We start from the raw sequence: 16,787 nt of genomic DNA on the forward strand, positions 1-16,787 counted from the left end.
TAATTCCTCTTAGCAGCAGCAGAGGGTGCCATAATTTCACTTTTAAAGAGGAAAATTAGAGTCCTGCTCACAAAAGCAACTTTCACAATTTCAGATGCAGTGTTAAAGTCTAAAAAATGTATTTCTAACAAGTAGAGAATCTGAAAATGAAAACTTCCAGTATCAAGTTGGTTTGAATAGGGTTTAATTAAAAAAAAAGAAACCACATGATAATACATCAAAATTCTCCATGTGATTATACCACTGAACCAACAATCAAACTCGAAGGAGTTTATCCTAAGAAATAATCAAACGAGGATGTAACAATCTGAATGAAATACAATGAGAAAAGGTTCTGGTTATTTTTTTTAAGATTTTATTTATTCATGAGAGACACAGAGAGAGAGAGAGGCAGAGACACAGGCAGAGGGAGAAGCAGGCTCATCTCAGGGAGCCCGACATGCAACTCGATCCCAGTACTCCAGGATCACGCCCTGGGCCAAAGGCAGGTGCCAAACCACTGAGCTACCCAGGCATCCCAAGGTTTGGGTTATTAATGACACTATTTTTATTGCAGAGTTATGGCTTTGCTCACAATATGGACATGGAACGGACTCTAACACACAGGTATTCTGATTCCAATCTATCTGCAACGATTTAGGAAGACTCTACTTCCCACCACCTCTTTATTCAAGCCTTAGTAATTTGTTTTATTTCAGGCCTTCTGGTCCACACTTTCCTAAGCTAGTTTCCCAGCTGCATCTTCAGTTTTGGTTTCACAATTCCAGAAGTACTGACAACTTGAACAGTAACTACATTTTAGACAGGCCTGTACATCTCAAATTTTCTGGAACTCTCAAAATTCACCTCTACATTTTGTGAGTTAACTCATATTTGCTTGTAGTCCTCCAAAATTTATCAAAGTCCTATGATTTGCAGAGTACAAAACCAAGCTACAAAAGGCTATACCAAACTATAAACATACTTAGATTGGATGATCTTAAAATTAACTCCACTTCCCAAATTCTGAATCTATGCATCTGGATTTTATTCTGTGGTTTTACTCATTACCTTCAGGAACTCAAGTAAACTGAGGCATGTCATACTCAGAATATTCTGAAGCAGGCATCCTGCTGTGTAAACTGTAATCACTATTAGGGCTCATCCTCATCCAGAAGGATGGACGTTGGGACTGAAGAAAGAATGGAACTCCCCAGAGTACCTCAGAATTTTATTAGGCTTTCCATAAGATTAATACATCAGTTATTATTTGAGCGTGAGTCAAATTCCAGGAAGGCAGCATCAATTCTCATAAATACAGTCTCCCTGTTAAGGTCTTCCACTTTCCAGACAATCTGCTACCAGTCATTGTTTTCTTCAATAGGTAATAGGTAAAAATACAAGAAATGTGTCTAGAAGACAAAGCATTAAGAGGCAACAGATAAGATTGTTTTCCAAGTCAGCAAAATCATCTCTTATCAGTGAAAACTCAACAGACATGTGGGACTATCTGAAATCAGAAGAGAGAGAAAACATTAAAAAGTGAATACGCTGATCAGAAAAGTTTCCAAGTCACATACCTGTCCAGCAGAAACCTCCACTTACCAGATAGCTCCAAGTGTACTCTGTTTCCTAAAAAGAGCCTCTTCTCATTTGCAGCTCTTTAAAGATTAGACTAATTTTTTCTATTTTTAGCAATAATAATACTAATATAATGAAAATAATAAGCTGACAAGGGGGAATGTACTACAATGTCAAGGAGAGCTGCCAGCTAAAAATGGACCAGGGAAAATAGGTTTTTTATAGTTTAAAGGTTGCTGAAAAAGCTCATATGGTTAGCCAGATCAATAGAAAAAAGAACAAGGACCTAGAAAAGATAAGGACTCTAACTTCTCTGCATACTAAGAAATTGGGCCAAACTGGAGGAGGGGATTAATCAGAAAGAGGAAAAAAATAAATCTGCGCTACCACTGTCTCAGCATCAAGGAAATCTGTAAATATGTAGAAAACAGGTTTGCTAATTACTTTTCCTTACCACTAGGTAGGCTTCTATTAAAATTTACAATGAAAGGTTCTGGCCATTTTAAATGTTTGACATAGAAGAGGCTATATCAGAATATTTACACCTTTATAAGTCTTCATCAGATTAGCTGTTAACTTTTTGTGATACAAAAAGTTCCAGACAAGTATAAAAGAATAAAATCTGTCTCAGGTTGGTAGTTAACAGTTGTGACCAAGATGTTTTTGGTTTTATTTTACAAAATGTGCTCATTTCTAACACGAGAAACGAACTTATTTTAATATAATACTTCTCCACACTTTAAAAATCAGCAATGGTGTTATGTATTTATAGGCAGCTTTTAACAATTCTATCATATTTGTACTAACCCAGATGATTCACACTGACAAAACATTTTAATAACTTGATCACAAAACCATATGAACCATATGAATTTTAATATTATAAATACTATTTTTAAAGGTAGAATCTATTCTGCATAGGGTAAAAAGAATGTAATATTTAGTTCTCAAGTCTGAATTATCAGTATGTTATTATAATTTTGTATATCAGAATCTAAGTTACAGGTACAAAAAAAATATTGCTAGCCAAATGAACAAAGTTTAGCTGAATCTCTGTAGCATGCAAATCAAATTTAAAATCTTTTTTTTTCTATTACTTTATATTGTATTAAATATCAAAAGCTCAGGACTGAACTAAATATTAAATCAGGTTAAATTCTGAATATGTTTCTGTTTTGTCTCGTCTGTAAAAATATGCAAATACATCACATAGATTAAAAAAAAATCACAATGAAAAATTCTTCCTAACTTCTGCAGCATTTACACAGTGAACCAAGCAATTATGTCCACTTGATTGCTCCGGACAAAATTTTCTAATTATTAAAAGGGTATTTTTACTGTGTCTACTCCTATGTGAATTATTTTCAGTTGCATTCTGATCTTTTTGGATTAAGAAAATAGGACAATGTCTCAAAAAATTCTTTTTACTCTTCCCTAAACCATCACCTGAGAACATTTCTAAAACCATTACTTTCACCAAGTAGCCAAGTTTTCAAAGAGAAAACTCATAGCTGTCAAGTTCTGAAATCTGGCTAAGCATATTTTGTGGTTCAAGCGCTATGTTTCTTTTTGTACTAATCCTTCAAGAGTAAAGTGCTATGGAGAGGAACAAGTGAAGAAAAGGACCCCAATAAAAGGTTAGCATTTGGAAAGCAGGGGGGCATTACTATAACACATGTTTAGGTGAGGGAGGGATTACCTAAAACTACTGGGCTTCAGGTCCTAAGTACTAATTTCGCAAGGCTATGGAAATACAACTAACTAAATCCTGAGTTAATAATCTGATCTTACCTTTTTTAATATGAAGGATTCCTAGATTCACTGTACTTTAAGTAGTAAATAAACCAGAGATGATACTTACAACCTACCAGACAGAATTATCCTGAATGGCAATAACAAGTATTATACAGAGAGTCATAAAAGAGATTTACCTCAAAATGAAAACTTGGGCAGATTACATTCAGCTGACTAATTCTGCTACCTCTACTCTAAGTAGGTCTCCCAACCACAAGCATAGGAATGGCTGACAAGGGAAAAAACAAGGTAAGACTTGCTATCTTACTCATCTCTAGTTCAGTGCTGGCTGTAAATCAAGGCAACCTGCCCAAACACATAAAACAACTTAATGACGATCTAAGAGAGAGCTGTTGGATGTATGCAATCAGGAAACCTGCACAGAATCAAAGGCTAAGCTATTGAGGCCTCACATGTAATTGCTATGTTCTATGGCTCTGAAAACAATTAAAGAATGGGAGGGGCAGGAATCTGCAATCAAATACTACACAGGAATTTGCCATTTTCATGGCAACTAGGAATTATTGAATTTTCGGCATTTCACCCCTTTTATTCCCTAAATGTTCGTATACATTCTAATACAGTACAAAGGTACTTTGACGGGAAAAGTATAGAAAAAGGATAAGAATGCATTTTTTTCTTAAGTCTACAAATGTATTATTGAAATACTTTCTCCTAGTCAATTCTGCAAATTAACAAAATTCTAATCACAGAGCTCAATGGATCAGAGCATCCTAATCCAGAAAAATAAAAGAGTATTCTCCTATTTGTGGGTTAGATAACTAGGAATATTTCTAGTAATTAGCTCCAGCACTGGGAGGAGGAAAGGAGGAGAGAGACAGTAAATATCACACTCAAATTCAAGTATCTTACTTTGCTTAGGACTAGTATAACATCAATCTATATAAACTATTTTTTGGACTTCATAGAAGAGCCTGGAAATGCTACCATTTGTATAGACACACACGGCTGATTTTCTTGCTCCAACAATCAGAAGCATGCCTACCTCAGGTCAGCTCAGGACACGAGGACCATGAAAAAGGAGATTCTGGAGTTCAGGACAACTGACGAAAGCATGTCTAGACAGAGACGATGGGAGGGCAGTGGTGGCTCACGTGACAGGAAGAGGCATTGAGGGACCAAAGAGGAATTAAGGGCACATACAGCCTCCTTGCATTTCCTTCCAGATGACAGTCTTCAGGAGCTGCAGCTAAACCATTAGGATTACTATCTCCCAGACTAGTTCTGTCAATTGCAAACTCCCAAAAGCCTCTCAGGTTTCTAGTTGTCTATAGAAGAAAAGCCTATTGGGGCACCTGGGTGGGGCAGTCAGTTAAGCATCTGACTCTTGGTTTTTGGCTCATGTCCTGATCTCAGAGTTGTGAGATCCAGCCTCATGTCCGGCTCCATGCTGATCGTGGAGCCTGCCTAAATATTCTCTCTCTCTGCCCCTCCCGCTCATGCGCTCTCTCAAGTAAACAAATCTTTAAAAATAAATAAAAGTCTATTAATTCTAAGAATTCTAATAACAAGCAAATACACCAGAGAAAGCATCTCCAGCACAGATTCTGCTCCCAGGAATTTTCACTAAAGACATCATTTACATGTGTTTGAAAATACAGATGTGCAAGAAACTTACAAATCATCACTGATGACCAAAAAAAAGGGAGGAGGAAGGGTTAATGATCTAAAATGGTCTAAAAAATGAGTTAAAAGTACAAACAGGGAAGAGGGTTAGGATATAAAATCCAACTAAATTTTTAGGCTATACTTTTTGTACTTTTTAAAATTCATCACTACTTATTCAATTCTTACTTACCTAATTAACAACAAAGAATTATACACATTACAGTAATTTTTTGAAACTCAAATACCAGACTATGGGTCACAAGTCCCTCATGGGTCTCAAGGCCTATTTATTGTTGTATTTAATACATTTATGTAAGAATCTGTATGGCTTTTCCCTCCATTAAACTATAAATTCCTTAAGAACAAAGGGGAATATAAATTATCTTCCACGATGCCAGGCACAGCAAAGCTCATTAAATGTACACTGAGTATATAACTAAAAAGAAACACATCTGACCTAAGGCTACATATGTGACCACACGGGCACTTGGCTAAAGTCATAACTCTAAGTTCTCTGAGCTATGTCAGCCTGGCCAATGAAAAGGATAAAGATAGTTCTCAGAAACCCTATATGTTTCAAAAAGTTCTATAATCCCTTAGAAGTTTCTAGGTTTCCTAGATCGAATTTATCCCCCACTAAAACAACCCACAGTAGATTAAAAACCAAATGACTCATCTGGAGAGTCAATTTACACAGTGTTAAAAAGCAGCCAATACAGATCAGTGATTCATGTCACGGCACAGATTATAAATAACATCATTTATCTGGTGTCTGGAAGGGAAATCAAGGTTTGCACTATACAAACCAATTATACTTCCCTTATATTCCATAATTATGATCAGCAAACCAGAATACAAAGTATTCTGTATGAACGGATTTTTTTTTCATGAGAAATATAACCTTCTTTCTATGAATGTCAACTTTTTTACATTGGGCTCTACATTTATACTGACTATGTACTGATCAATATAGATGACTTCTTCAAACTTCTTATGGATCCCCAGCAACAATACACATTGCTCATACAATGTAATAAACATTTTAAATCATTTTTACATTCAAAAATTATAATAGTATTTCATATTTCCTATTTTTTCCATTAATAAATGCATTTTGTGACAAGGCATATTGACTTCAAATTCAACCAAACTTCTCATCTCAGGTTGTTAAAGCAACATTTTCCAAAAGCAAACTATGGAAACTGTAAAACTAAGTGGTTTTCAAAGGTTAAGGGAGAGGAAGGGACAAATCAGCAGAAAATAGGATTTTTCAAGGCAGTGAAACTACTCCCTATGATACTAAAACAGCAGATACATGTCATTATATACTTTTCCAAACTACATAGACTATGCAACACCAAAAGTGAACCTAATATGAACTGTCAACTCAAGGTGATAACCACGTGCCTGGGTGGGTTCACCAACAAAGAGAGCACTCTGGTGGAATATGCTGAAAACAGAGGAGGCTATGCATGTTTGGGGCAGAGTATAAGGGCATCTCTGTCCTTCCATTCCATTTTATATAAACTTAAAACTGCTCTGAGAAATAGTCTATTTTTAAATTTTTAAAATATTTTTTCCTTCAAACAGGAATAAATTCTTTATTAGTAAATCATTATTTTGTAGTCAATATTTACTGAGCATCATTAGTGAACACTTGTAATCTAATTTTTCCTAAGTTTAATTTCTTTTTTTTAAAGATTTATTTATTATTTATGATAGACACACAGCAGGGCGGGCAGAGACACAGGAGGAGGGAGAAGCAGGCTCCATGCCAGGAGCCCGACGTGGAACTCGATCCTGGGACTCCAGGACTGCGCCCTGGGCCAAGAGCAGGTGCCAAACCGCTAAGCCACCCAGGGATCCCCTCCTAAGTTTAATTTCTATTTTGAATCATCAGTAAACATAATACATAATTTCTGCAGTTCTTGCAATTTTCTGTTAAGTTCATTAAGATGTTCCACCATGTGTCTTTACTGAAGCCATCTTTCTTTTTTTTTTTAATTTTTATTTATTTATGATAGTCACACACACAGAGAGAGAGAGAGAGAGAGAGAGAGAGAGAGAGAGGCAGAGACATAGGCAGAGGGAGAAGCAGGCTCCATGCCAGGAGCCCGACGTGGGATTCGATCCCGGGTCTCCAGGATCGCGCCCTGGGCCAAAGGCAGGTGCTAAACTGCTGTGCCACCCAGGGATCCCTGCAGCCATCTTTCAACTTTACACAACACACTTCCATCTTCCCACAAATTGAAAAAGTGAGAATCATTCACTAAAAAAAAAAAAAAAAACCACACACACAACCCCCCAAGAAAGTGTCTTATATGCAAATTCTTGACAAATCCTTTCCTGTGGTCTACTAACACTTAAGGTATGAAAGAGCAAGCAATTGGTATACTGATCCCATATTTGTTAACAATTTTTCAAAACTCAGTAGTATGTTGGTAGTACTGTGCGAATAACATTCTTCCAAGTGTCTTCAAGGATTCTCTCTAGGGTGCCATAAGTACATCTTAGTCAATGTCTGTTGATTCATCTTGAAATGAAACTTTCTGATTTAATAACCTTCTGGATAAACACTGTCTCTATGTAATCCTGTCACCAACAGGGCTTCTAAAAATATTATTCAGAAGTAAAACACTTTAAATTTTCTTTTCTTCCTAGGTTCTAACACAGTGTTCAAAGTTTCCTGGCAGCCTGGCAAATGAAGCAATTTTGAATTCTATAATGTATTTGGGCTTAAGTAAGCAATTGTGTGGCCTTGTACCTAGCTAGCCACATGAGTCATTCTAAGAGTTATAAATGAATTCATGAAGGAATTTTGCATCTTACTTTGCCCTACCAGACCTTTAAAAAATTAAAAATCTATGCAACATAAGGTGGACATTTTATTTTAAGGTACCAGAATAGTCTACTTGGTACCTCTGCTTCACGTAATAACATTCCATGCAAATGAGGTTTTTGGGTTAAGAAATAATTAAGGTACACAAGTTAAATGTGAGGTCATCTTTTATTAAATTACCTAATTAATGCCAAACTCTTCATTTCAGGCCTCTATGTTTATCTTGTTAATTTACTGTTTTCCAGATTTCATTCAAAAGCTTTTCATTATGATGGGAGGATAACTATCTCAAACCTGAATCATTTAAAAGATGAATTTAAAGGGGTTTTGGTATTTACAGTTTCAGAAAATCACTTTTTTCAAAATATTTTTAAGCTACCTTCATTCTAAGAATGATTAAAACAGGGGATTCCTGGGTGGCTCAGCGGTTTAGCGCCTGCCTTTGGCCCAGGGCATGATCCTGGAGTTCCCGGGATCGAGTCCCACATTGGGCCCCCTGCATGGAGCCTGCTTCTCCTTCTGCCTGTGTCTGTTTCTCTCTGTGTGTCTCTCATGAATGAATAAATAAAATCTTTTTAAAAAAGTAAAATAGGAAAAGATAAAATATTAGTTTTCATTTAACAATTAAAATTCTGAAGAAGTAGTACATAATAATATTGCATTCATACACAATCAAAATTTGGGGGAAATTACTCTTATAAAGCTCTGAGGTTAGTGGTCCCTTAAAATTTTATCAGGCCCCTTAATAGAATGAAATTCAATTATTTGTTTTTAGTAATAAACATTTTTATTTCTTTAAAAAAAAGCCCCAAAAATCTCATCAAAACAAAACTTGGCTAACAGTTAACTCCAAAGTCAATCACAATAACTATAGCAGTTATGGAAATTAACACAATCTATGCTCCACTTACCACCACCTAATACCAGACAAAGAGGAGGAGAAAAAGAAAAACTAGAAAAGCTGGACAAGCCTTTTTTAAAGGAATGTTTGAAAGGTTAAAAAAAAAAAAAAAAAGTCTTCCAAAGCAGGACTTGAATGGCCAAGATCTGGAAGAAAAGGGAAATAGCCAGAGATGCACCCAACATTCTGCACTGCTTTTCCCTGAGTACATTCCAAGTTCGTAAGCAGCAGAGATAAGAGGCTGAGAAGATAAGACAAATGTCAGAAAGCAGAGAGGCATCAAAGAGAGCCCCTGTTGGTGTGGCAGGCTGGGAAGACAGAAACTGGATTTCAGGACCATAAAGTGGCCAGGATGTGAAGGGTCAAGATTCCAGAGGGAAGAAAAGCACAAAAGAGTGAGTCTGGCAATCCAAGCTACTTTTCTGGTCCAAGTATTCACTGATTGATAAGCAAATGAGAGCAGGGGGTAGGGAAAATGAATACAATGCAGCTGCTAAGAGAATGAGAAGCTGAGCAGAGATGCAGTCTGTCTCACTGGAGCAGAAAGATCAAAACTGGAGTTGACAGCCTAACAAGGGAGAGAGGCACAACTATGTCCCACCCGCTTTCAGTTGGTACCCGAAAGGTGTCCGTTGACACCTCTAAAGAACTGCACCTGTGAGGTAAAGGGGACCTGGAAATGCATGAGTCATTATAAATGCATCACACTCTGAATCAGCTCACCCGCTGATTGGATTCAGGTGGCTGCCCCTATTCTAACTGCCTCACAGAAACTAAACTATCATCAGAAGCCTCTTCAATTGTCCATCATGACCAATATTCAATCAAGAATCACTAGACTTGAAACACCTGGGTGGCTCAATCAGTTAAGCAACTCATGATTTCGGCTCAGGTCATGGTCTATGGGTTGTGAGATAGAGCTCCGGTGTCTGCTTCTCTCTCTCTCTCTCTCTCTCTGTCTCTTCCCCCCTTCCCCCCCCCCCCCACTTGTGCATGCATGAGCTCAAATGCTCTTTCTCTCTCAAAACTAAAAAAAAATCTTTTTAAAAAATCACTAGACTTTTCAAGAGACAGAACCAATAGAAAAAGACAAATGAAAGAAATTCACAGGTAATCCACATAGTGGAATTATCAGATGTGGACATTACTGATCACAGTTTATACTGAAGACATTTAAACCATAAAAGAGAATTTCACCAGTACCAAGACAAGTACCAATTCCACACAGTGGAATTATCAGATGTGGACATTACTGATCACAGTTTATATTGAAGACATTTAAACCATAAAGGAGAATTTCACCAAGGTCTAGAATTCCATTTGCAAGTAGACCAAATGCACAGCCAGAGCAGACAACCACTGGGCTTTCAAGTCAACCAAACCTAGTTTCAAGGTTTCAATCCAAGCCCTTTCACTTACCAGCTTTCTTTTCCCCTAAAGAATTTTCACAATATCATTTACGAGGATGAACTTTCAGTGTCTAGCATAGAATAGTCCAAAAAATTAGGTCATCATGGTCAATAATCGTTACACCATGATTACCTTATCCCAGGACTAAGTTCCCTGCACACTCTCCTTTCATATAGCAGAGTAATGCATTACTATCAATTCCCAACAAAAGCATCTTTCAAGTGAAAAAAAAATGTCTATTTTTGTTTTGAATCACCAATAATGTATTCCAGAGCTACCAATGCTTTTCAGAAAAAGTATTTCATAAACAGTAAAAGAAAACAAAGTGTTTATTAATTCATATTCCGACTCCTCCCCCTAAAAAAGATCTGAGGTAGCTTAGAGACAAATACAAGCAAGAAACAAGGGTTTTGGGTTTTGCCCATAGTGTTTTGTTTTATTTTTCAATGAGAAAAGGGCAGACTATGGTCTGATAGATACAAAAGTTAGATACAAAAGTTTCTAGGGAGGTACCATAATCCTGAGCTGACACAGTACATATATAAAAACACGCACTTCTGTAGATCTTGGCAATGGTATTTACAGTACCATTACTCTGTCTGACCCACAACCCACTGAGGTGAGGTATACCTCTGCTTTACCCTTCTGTACCAGATCCTTGGGACAAGAAGAGGACAGGCCCAAGTCTAGAACTCAATGTTCCTTCCACAATGTCATGTTCACACTGCCTTTCCCCACAAGACCGAAGCTGATATGACCAAGATGACAGAAAAAAACAAAAAAGGTTTTTTCCAGCACACAGTACTGAAAGTCTGCAGCATGCCCATACATACAACTGTTTGGTAAGTTTTCATTTCACTTAGGACAGATTAAATTCATGGCTTTACTATTACTTTTACTTGAATAGTAACTAAACGCATTCAATGAACGCTTCCTGAGCCACTACCAAGCCTGACACTGGGATCGCAGATAAAGATGACAGCATCCCTACTGTGAGGAGCCCTCTGTGGACTGGAGGAGAGCACTCCACATAGAACAGGAGGGTGGGGCAAGAGGCTGTAGAAACATGACATTGTCGAACCACGCTAGGCAGCCACTAACAGGAAGGAAGGGCGGGTGAATGAAATGTCGTACCAGAACTTCTACTCAGACTGAATGGCTGAGGCTCCTCACCTGTGACATCCCACCCTCCTCCCCCATTTCCTTTTAACTCTAAAATATATCAGCTCAGGGGTCCCTGGGGGGCTCAGCGGTTTGGCGCCTGCCTTTGGCCCGGGGCGTGATCCTGGAGTCCCAGGATTGATTCCCGCATCGGGCTCCCAGCGTGGAGCCTGCTTCTCCCTCTGCCTGTGTCTCTGCCCTTCTCTCTATGTCTATCATGAATAAATAAATAATCTTTAAAAAAAATAAAAAATACAATATATCAGCTCAAAGCTAAACAGAAACAGCTATGTGTCAGTAATTAAATCGGCAGCTCCCAAACTTTGGTCTTTCATATCACCACCACCCTCCCAATTTTTTTTTTAATTTTTATTTATTTATGATAGTCACACAGAGAGAGAGAGGCAGAGAGACACAGGCAGAGGGAGAAGCAGGCTCCATGCACCGGGAGCCCGATGTGGGATTCGATCCCGGGTCTCCAGGATCGCGCCCTGGGCCAAAGACAGGCACTAAACCGCTGCACCACCCAGGGATCCCCCAATTTTTACAACACATAAAAAACACATAATTTCTAACTCAATGATAAGCACCAGAGAATCCTGCAAAGTTATTTTATAAGTAGAAATTCAAAGAAGACATCTATGATCTAACACTCCCTGCATGTTTCCTCCCCCATGAGCATGAGGCATGCAACCACCAGCTTCATACAGCAAAGGGACAGCCCTTTCTGTCCACAGGTCCTGTCCCCAAGTTACTTAAACTAAGTTGCACCGTATACAATGTCTCAAAGTTTTTTTCTTAATCTTTGTTCTCGAGCATCCTGTAAGAATACTGTGATAATTAAATATGTATTTGGTCTTCTCCCAGGCTCTTAAAACCCTTAGAATTTCCAAAGTGCTTAAGAGCAATCAAAGGTGTCTTTTGCTATTCATCACATCCCCCACTCCTTTCAAGCAACCCTGAGTTGAGGTTACTGAGGTGACTTCTGGAAAACCTCTAAGTATGGAGGCTGGCTGCCAGGGGAGCCAACTAAATGATTTGGGCTAGCACTTTCAGTCCCTGGAGGTCGGAGGGGCTGGACACTGATCCCAATCACCCATGTCCAATGAAAGCCCAAAAGGACAGAGCTCGGGGAGCTTCCAAGGTTGGTGAACACAAGGAGGCATGGGGAGAGTGGTGCACAGGAGAGGGTATCCAACTCCATGTCCCTCTCCCCTTTACCTTGTCCTCTGCATCTCTTCCACCTGGCTGTTCTGAGTTATATGTTATAATAAACCGGTCATCTAGTAAGCAAACTGTTTTCCTGAGTTCAGTGAACTACTCCAGCAAATTAATTGAACCTGAGGACGGAGTGCTAGGAACCTCTGGTTTAGGGCTGGTGGGTCAGAAGCACAGGTGACAACATGGACTCGCTTCTGAAAAGGGGGAGGGGAGGGCCAGTCTTGTGTGGGACTGGCCTACTACTGCCCGTAGGCTGTGTTAGAATGGAGTTAAGCTGTGGGATATCCAGCTGGTGTCAGAGACCTGCCTGATGTGTGAGCCCCAGATTCAATTCCAGAGGCAAGGCTTCAGTTTCCAGAAAAGGCAGCTCCAGAGAAGACAGGGCTACAGGGACCAAGGAGAAGTCTCACCCTAGGGAGGACCAGGAGGAGCAACTGGGACCAGAGAACTGGATGCTGGCCTGGTAGGCAAAGAAAATTACCCCATCCCTCTACCCACTACCCCTCCAGAAACCCTCACTTTGTTTCCTAGAGTTAAGAGTCTCTCATGGTTTGTCTCCCTCCCTTCCCCTATGATCCTCTGCACTGTTTCTTATATTCCATATATGAGTGAAACCATATGATAATTGTCTTTCTCTAACTTATTTCACTTAGCATATAATACCCTCCAGTTCCATCCATGTTTATGTAAGTGGTAAGTATTCGCCCTTTCCGACGGCTAATATTCCATAGTGTGTATATAAATATGTATATATGTGTACACACACACACACACATACACACACACACACACACACCTTCTTTATCCTGAATTTGGTGATGGGCGTGAAGGAGGGCACATGATGTGATGAGCACTGGGTGTTAGACGCAACTGATAAATTGAACACTACATCTGAAACAAAGCATGTACTATGTATTGGCTAACTGAATTTAAATTCTTAAAAAAAGTAAATAAGTACAGTGCAGAAACCCAGTGCTCACTCGAGACCACTGGAGCCATAGCTCAGCCTGACACATGAGAGGCTGAGGTTTTAAATTCCACCTGCCTGGTATCTGCCATAATCGCAGAATTAGAGTGGAAATAAGCAAGATGGACACCAGCCTTGGTCTTGGAGGGTTTTCTAAACAAAAGAGAATTTCAGACTACAAACATCAGTACCCAGAATCTAACTACAGAGCCCAAGCATGAATCTATGCCGTCCCCAACAGCTTGAGCAAACATATGGAAGTGGGAAGCCGAAGACACGTTAGAGAAACTGTTTATTACAGTTGGGATAAAATAAAAGGTATGTGTTGGAATGACAGTGGGAGTTAAGATTAGAAAAGAACAGTCATGAATGCCAGCCTGAGGAGTTTGTATGAGGAAGGTGGCCCAAGAAGGACAGGGCATGTTCTGAACCGTGTCTGAAAGATTAATTTACTGGAACAATGGTAGAAACACTGTTGATATTCAGAAATCTAAAAATACTGTTCAGTCCGCGGGTGCCATCATGGCGGACGCAGCCAGTCAGGTGCTCCTGGGCTCCGGCCTCACCATCCTGTCCCAGCCGCTCATGTACGTGAAGGTGCTCATCCAGGTGGGATATGAGCCTCTTCCTCCAACAATAGGATGAAATATTTTTGGGCAGCAAGTATGTCAGCTTCCTGGTCTGTTATGCTCAGCACATTGCAATCGTCAATGGGAAGCGTGGGTTGTTCACAGGCTTAACTCCAAGACTGTGTTCAGATGTCCTTGGAACTGTGGTCCATGGTAAAGTTTTACAGCATTACCAGGAACGTGACAAGGTCGAGGATTTAGGCTCTGGAAATGTACAGAAAGAAGTCACACCTTCCTTCGACCAAGTTATCAAGGAGACAACTCGAGAAATGATGGCCCGTTCTGCTGCTACCCTCATCACACATCCCTTCCACGTGATCACACCGAGATCTAGGCTACAATTCATTGGCAGAGAATCCAAGTACCGTGGACTTTATGACTCCATAGTAACCATCTATCGCGAAGAGGGCATCCTAGGATTTTTTGCGGGTCTTATTCCTCGCCTCCTAGGTGACATCGTTTCTTTGTGGCTCTGTAACTCACTGGCCTACCTCGTCAATACCTATGCACTGGACAGTAGGGTTTCTACCATGAGTGAGATGAAGAGTTATTCCCAAGCTGTCACAGGATTTTTTGTCAGTATGTTGACCTATCCCTTTGTGCTTGTCTCTAATCTTATGGTTGTCAACAACTGTGGGCTTGCTGGTGGATCCCCTCCTTACTCCCCAATATATACTTCTTGGATAGATTGCTGGTGCATGCTACAAAAAGAGGGAAATATGAGCCAAGGAAATAGCTTGTTTTTCCAGAAGGTCCTCTTTGGGAAGACTTATTGTTGTGACCTGAGAATGTTAATTTGAAGATGTGGGGCAGAGACAGTGATATTTCTATAGTCCCAGACGCACAGAACTATGGGAGAGAATGTTGATTTCTATACAGTGTGGCGTGCTTTTTTTAATAATCATTGAATCTTGGGAAAATGGAGGTGTTCGATGTCTGCCTTTTTTGTTCTTTTTCCCAGCACTACATAATTTACCACTGATAGTCTTCTTCTGTTATTCTGAAACGGGACGTTTTTGCTCCAGAGTCCTTATTTAAACAGGGAAGAAAAAAACAAAGTTGCATTTTATGAGGGGTATAGGCAGGTCATCATGTGATTTGAATCTTAATTTTAAGGCTTTGTAAAATTGTAAGGCTTTCTCAAGAAAGAAAGAATTCCATAAAACTTAAGAAATATAATAAGGTAAATGGGAGATTATTAATTACCTTTCTTTAGTAGACCCTAAAGCCTCAGCATCCATCAGAATCTGCCTCCCATTAAATGCTTCTAAGCACGTTTGATTAACCTTGTCTCTCATCCTTAAAAAAAAAAAAAAAAAAAAGAATCTATTGCTAAATGACCCTGGAAAATCTCTCCACTGGGTATCCTCTCCTTCAGTCTCTTACTGCAAAGTAACAAATTGTTGCCAACAACAAAAACAAAGGGAAAATTACAGAGAACAAGCAAGATTTGGAAAGCAAGACATAATGGCTTCCTCCCTCCCACCCGGCGACCACGCAAAAGAAATTCTTGTTGTAAAAATATGAGAAGCAAATACTGTAGCAGTAGCCTCTTCTCTAAGAGTCAAGTCTTTGCCAGTCCCTGAATTATATCATTATACAGTTATAAGTGTATATCAGATTTTCTGTACAGATTATCATCTTATAATCTTTCCTTCAGTTTTTAATTTTCGTTGTTGCTGTTGCAGAAGGTGAGTAATTTGCTTTTCCTTCCTACCTGGTAATGCACACTTAGATCCACAGGGCACTTAGGATATTGACCACCTCGCATGTCATACTCTCCGTTAGGCATGTTAGCATTCACAGGAGAAAAAATACCATTTTAGAGGGAAAGAATTTCAACTCAAGCATAAAGCTCCTATTTACTCAGGCCTTTTTAAAGCAGGTTCAAATGCTCTAGGATGAGAAAGCATATGGTTTCACTAATTTAATCCACTGGGATGTTGCCAAATGAGTAAGCACTTAATTTGCTGCTTCTCAGACTTCTCTATCAAAGGAGCAGCGCCCATAATATTAGAGTAAGCATGCAGGGATCTCCTCTCTCCCTCAGGGTTTAGGAATACAGCCTGAAGCTCATGAGCAGCCTACCTGGAAATGTCTTTGAGGTCTCTTACTTTGTCTCAAAAAGTAATGTAAATTTTATATTCTATTCAATATTATCTGCATTTGTTTTAATATAAAAATGTTTTGCATTACCCACTTTTTCCCCCAAAAAAATCCTTCAGTAAAGATGATCTAGGAAAATTGAAAAAAAAAAATACTGTTCAGAAGACACTTTCTCTACCAGTTTTATTAGCAGAGGTCATGGGTAAGAAGATAGAAATGAGCAGAGACATCCCGGGAAACACTAAGTGGCCGGAGATGTAGGAAACACCAGCATCACGCACCGTACTGAGGCGCTGACGAAACAGCACTCAGCACCTACACCCCATCAGGAAATGAGGAAAAAGAAGACAAGAGATCATCCCCTAAGTTTCCAACAGAGGTACTGAGTTTCTATTGCTACTATTTTTAAAGACAGGTGCACCTGAGCCAACAGATGAATGATACAAAGATAAACAAGGAGTACTTAAAGGGACAGAATTAGCAGCCCAGGTCACATCAAAAGGCCCTTATACCTAAAAAAATAATTAGCATATTTATTATGAGTCAGCCACTTCCTTTTGGCACTGGGTA

At 39.2% G+C, this 16,787-nt stretch overlaps 1 protein-coding gene and 1 pseudogene across 4 annotated transcripts in view; one reads left to right on the forward strand and one right to left on the reverse strand.

Moving 5' to 3' along the window:
• Positions 1-16,787, reverse strand: part of MPP7 (MAGUK p55 scaffold protein 7) — a 302,487-nt gene that overhangs the window by 245,880 nt on the left and 39,820 nt on the right. The window lies entirely within an intron of this gene.
• Positions 13,995-14,916, forward strand: LOC112921538 (mitochondrial carrier homolog 2 pseudogene; annotated as a pseudogene).

This window comes from Vulpes vulpes, chromosome 2 (assembly GCF_048418805.1).
Source record: "Vulpes vulpes isolate BD-2025 chromosome 2, VulVul3, whole genome shotgun sequence".
In the NCBI taxonomy this organism is placed as follows: Eukaryota; Metazoa; Chordata; class Mammalia; order Carnivora; family Canidae; genus Vulpes; species Vulpes vulpes.